The sequence below is a fragment of the Uloborus diversus genome, chromosome 6 (assembly GCF_026930045.1).
Source record: "Uloborus diversus isolate 005 chromosome 6, Udiv.v.3.1, whole genome shotgun sequence".
In the NCBI taxonomy this organism is placed as follows: Eukaryota; Metazoa; Arthropoda; class Arachnida; order Araneae; family Uloboridae; genus Uloborus; species Uloborus diversus.
Genome location: NC_072736.1, coordinates 97,699,995 through 97,705,080, shown reverse-complemented (window position 1 = coordinate 97,705,080; position 5,086 = coordinate 97,699,995). Strand labels below are relative to the sequence as shown.

The following is a 5,086-nucleotide window of genomic DNA, read 5'->3' as shown; positions in this document are numbered from 1 at the left end:
GGCACATATGTGTACCAAATTTCGTTCGATTTCATGCGGTAGTTTTTCCTGTAGAGCGGCCACAAAAAACTGGTCACACATACACACGGACACACATAAACACACACACACACACACAGACAAACAGACATTTTCCAAAAATAGTGGAAATGGACTCAGCACACCTCAAAACGTTCGAATCCTTCGAAATTCGAAAATTTGCACGAATCCAATACTTTCTTCTATATATTAGATATAGAAGAAAGTAAAAATCAATAATAGTGAAAAATATGATGCATTTGTTTGTTGAATTAATCGTCTCTGAGCGAGAACTCAATTTCGTGCTCAACTTTCACACCGTTGAAAGTAGTACTTCTGAAATCATGCAGGTCGGTGGTACTTTTAACAATGTGGGATTCACCTCCTCTAATTCTTTAGAAGTCCTTCATCTTCAAATAATTCAATCTCTTGCTTGTTATTTTTGTATAATCCTCCTGTGTGTGGGTGTTTCTTTTGTATTGTGTGTATTATTTAAATTTATAGATAGTTCTAATTTCATTTCCAAGAGACGATACTTTTCTGATATTAACATAATTTTCTCTTGAGCAGGAGAGGTTTGTGTTTGCTTTTCATTAGCCCTTTGGTTTGAAATTTATGATAAACTTGAATAAATTCGATCTTGTTAGCTTTTCTTATTCGTTTATGCTTTTTTTCCAAATTTCTTTACAATTATTATTAAGTAAATGTCTAAAAGTATGTTTCAATTGATTAAGCTTTACCTCTATGCAAAATTTCAAGGCACTATAAAATTTCTAATTATTACCTTCCAAGTATAAAGCCGAATAGCGGGACAGGACAACAAACCGATACTTGTGACAACAAATTACCATCAGTTATGCTAAGAACAAAAAGTTTTTGGAAAAATTTGTGCAGTTGAGACGAATGTTTTTTTTTTCATCATAAATTATTACTGCAATTGATGGTTGGGATAAATTTTTCACAGGACAAATGCATTCAAAATTACACTCGAATATAACTTTCACAAAATTGAAAGTGAGTGATCAGGGAAATGGATAAAATAAAAACATGATGCACAAATGCGTACGAAAATACGATTCATCTTCACATCTATCAACGACAGTATCATTTTGCAATCTTTCTGCTACTTTTGTTTAATGATCTTCTATTTGTTCGTGCTTTTGAAGCCAAATTGTTTTCATCAATAGATTGATTTTGGTTCTGTATCATGGAAAAAGAAATATACATTTAAAATGTAAGTAGATACTTAATACGTTCAATCGAAAATTCTTTAATTGAAACTATATTATTTTAATACCTAATATTATATACCGAAAATAGCGTTATTTTACCTCCACAAATACCGGTATTATGAAATTGCAAAGTTGCTCAAAATAATGGTATTCGATATACCGGTATTGCAATCACTAATTGTAACCTGCTAATTAATTTTTTTTACTTTCAATTTAAACGTATGGAAATAATTAGTTGATCATTTAATATATCTGGATAATTCAAACAGTAGTAATGTAAACAGTATTGAATAGTAAATTTGAAGTATGTCTACTTACAAATAAAAATGAGTATCCGTTCAAAAAAGGTGGATATAAGCTTCATTTTTGCTAATGTGTAACCTTTCAAGCAATTTCTCTGTAAGAATACAGGAAATTCTAGTGCAAACTTACTCAGAAATGAGTGAGACGTTACGTTATAGTTACATTACCGTGGTGTACATTTCTACAAGTGATGTGTAACTTCGCTAGTTGTATCAGTTAATTTAGTCAGTTACCCTAGAATAGTGGAGGTAGCTATGCTGCCACTGATTTTATAGCGTAAGTTAACACAGTTTTTTACACAGTCATTTTGTCCTGCGCGGAACAACTGATTATGTCGTGTTAAGCGCATCCCGGGGCGCCCTAGCGAAAGATGAGGGCCTAAAAAAAAGTGCTCTATGCTGAAGTTTTTTTACTTTGTTTGGTATAGATAGTAGACATTTAACCTTCATTTTTTCATTCGGCAGTTAATGTCTTGCTTTCATGCGCATTTGCTTATTTTTTTATTTCTGAAAAAAAGGCAAGTAATTTTTTTTTAAAAAAATAAAGGTTCCACCGAGATTTGAACTCGGATCGCTGGATTCAAAGTCCAGAGTGCTAACCATTACACCATGGAACCTCTATCCCATGTCCGAATTCGAACCCGGAATATCTGAACGAAAGTCAAGAAGTCTAACCACGAGACAACATGAGATCACGTTCTAGTAACCATCAAGAAGAAGCACTACCGGTTTGATAGAAGCACGCGAAATAAAATAAACACAAGAATGATTCATTAGCAAATGCGAAAGTTCAGGTATAAAACACAAAATTGTTCAACTTCTAGGAGTCTCCTATGCGGACGTTTAGTAGTTGCAGCCTCAACCAATTTTTAATACCCCCTCCCTCACACATAAAATCAACTAAATCACTCTTGCGCAATGCCAACTTAATATGTACTTAAAATAATAATGAAAATCATTACTACTTATTTTTGTTAGGTAATGAGTCACAAGATGTTGACTGAAATTACTAAATGTGACTGAATCAATGAGTAAATGAGACCTAATAAAAGTAAAAAGTAAGTCTACAGCGTACCGCCTCATTTGGTTGATTGGTTCCATTAGGTTTAATGGCGCAAGAGCCTGCATATACTATACTGTGCCAAACGGATGAGGAGAAATGGTACTAAAAGTGTATTTTAAGATAAAGGACATAAAACAAATAGAACTTTGAAAAGCGTTACCGAAGAAAACCTCAGAGTGAAGATGGGTAGAGAGGGTATGTGGCAATCCTTTGTCACGCCAGCACGAAAGTGATTTTCACCACGTGACAAGCACCCACCGCGGAGTAACGTAGTACTGTCTGACAACGGATTGTATGGAAAGACAGACATCCGTTTTACAGCCGGAAATGGATGAATCTATTATTTTTTACGAATGTCAGCTTTTGCAGAAGCAGAGTCTCATTCAAACGAGCGGAATACGGGCATCAGATTTTTACTTTTCCCCCTTATTCACATAGATTTGTCTTATCTGGACGTTTGAAAATTCCATGCAATCCGTGGTTGGACAGTATGTGTTTCTACGAGGGAGAGCTGTTGTTTTAGAACAAAATTGTTTCTTATTGTTCTGCTTTTGGATGTAAGGAAAAATCGGTCAAGGGAGGACCAATAACATACCCTTAATAAGTTTTTACTTTAATAGTATGACAGTTTTTTTTTTTTCTTAATGTATTGGTTTTATAGTTAAAAAAGAGCTAGAAAGCCATTTATTGCTTTTTTGGCAAAAAATTTTTTATTTTACCTAAATTTACAACTTGAACTGAGAGTTTGAGTTGTCATCTTTTATCTCATAAAATACTTAATATAGATGTTCGTATCGTTACAGATACCTGTGACCTCATCAAGTTTTTTTTCCATAAAGCTAATTGAGGCAGTGAGAAGCAAAGGTATGTAAGTGGCAAAATTAAAAATTTGGAGATAACCAATACAAATAGAAGGGAACCTCTCGTTTGTTTTGGAGCAAGAGATAGAATTAGTAGCCCTGGTTGGTAATGCTGTACAGTGATTTATGAAAAAAAAAAATCAATGAAAGCCTACCCAGGACGTTATCTTTAAACGCATTTTACTCAAAACATGAAAATGTCTTTGCTTTTCACTGCCTCAATTCAAGTTGGGATTTCTTTCTCACTTGAATTAAGCTTCATTCTAATATTACATCGTCGGATGAATGCTATTCGTAGGGAAATATAATTCAGTTGACTGTTAAAGGGTTAGTGAAACTGTAAACAAAATTGTATCCATTGGTGACTTTTTTTTTTGTATGAATTATCATTAGTGATGACGAGGAGGTTGGGGGGGGGGGATTGCGAAAAAAAAGCTAATGCAAATTTTAGCGGAAGGTTCTTTTACCGGGGTCTTTTGGGGGGGGGAGAGGGGTGAGGACTACGTGGCATTTCAGGCGGTGCACTTGAATGGATGGGCACCTCCAAAATTATGGAATTATGATTCTAGTTTATGTACTCAAATAATTAGAAACGAATAATTTCTGATTATGCCTGTAGCAGACTGTGTTTATACGTTGAAGGTCATTCATTAATTACGTAAGGATAATTTTGGAAATTTTTGACCTCCCTCCCCCTTTACCCCCATGTAAGGGTACGTTACATCTTTCAAACCGCTCTCCCTATTCTTGTGTAAGATTCCATTTCGATTTTCAAAACAAAATATTTTGTTAGAAAAAGATCAATTACACTGAAACTTCCCGTTCAACGTACATCTAAGATTTTTATTTTTAAATATATTATATAATGCGATATTAACTATAAATAAAACATATCATAGATAGTGCAATTCTATTATATTTTACACTATTCATTCTTAATAAAAAAAAAGTAAACATCTAATCCTAATACGTTTTTTCCTTTCAGACGCAAATGAAATATGATCCCTGCAAACCACTTGACTGCCCTATTTCTAATATAAAATATCGACTTGGAAAATATTCCTTATGAATGGGTTTGCTCTCCTCCCTCCCCCCTCCGAAGTAAGGGTATGGAGAGATTTTTCTAATCCCCTCCTCCCCCTCGGGGCCCTTACGTAATTAATGAATGGCTCCTTGCAAGTAACCTTTAAAAGATTTCAAGAAGCGAAAATATTTAAATTTGCAACCTATCGCAAGCAAACTCGCCAATGAATTTAGGGCGCCAAGGAGCAAGAAGTTTAATGCTCTTCACGTGACCCGTGCTCGCGGCAGCTTCCTCCCGATTTCAAAGTGGGGGCTAATGCAGTTTCTACCCATTTTCACTCTGAGAAGAAAACGTACATACAAAGTTTAGATTTTAAAAAAAATGGCCAAGAAATGAATTGAAAGTATTGAACTATATTAAAATGAACAAAAAATACAAAACAAAAAACTAAGCACGAACTGAAACAGATGCATTCGTTGTCTAACCTCTAAATGGAAAGTTTCGAATTCGGGGGGAAAAAGTAATTGCGACAGTTTCATACATTTTGAAGTATACTAAACCCATTTTGACCATTTTTGCAAAATTTC

At 34.4% G+C, this 5,086-nt stretch overlaps 1 non-coding gene across 1 annotated transcript; it reads right to left on the bottom strand.

The window, feature by feature from the left end:
- Nucleotides 1-2,097: 2,097 nt before the first annotated feature.
- On the bottom strand, nucleotides 2,098-2,169 carry Trnaq-uug (transfer RNA glutamine (anticodon UUG)). The gene has a single exon. It is a non-coding gene; the product is annotated as a tRNA-Gln (tRNA).
- Nucleotides 2,170-5,086: the final 2,917 nt, after the last annotated feature.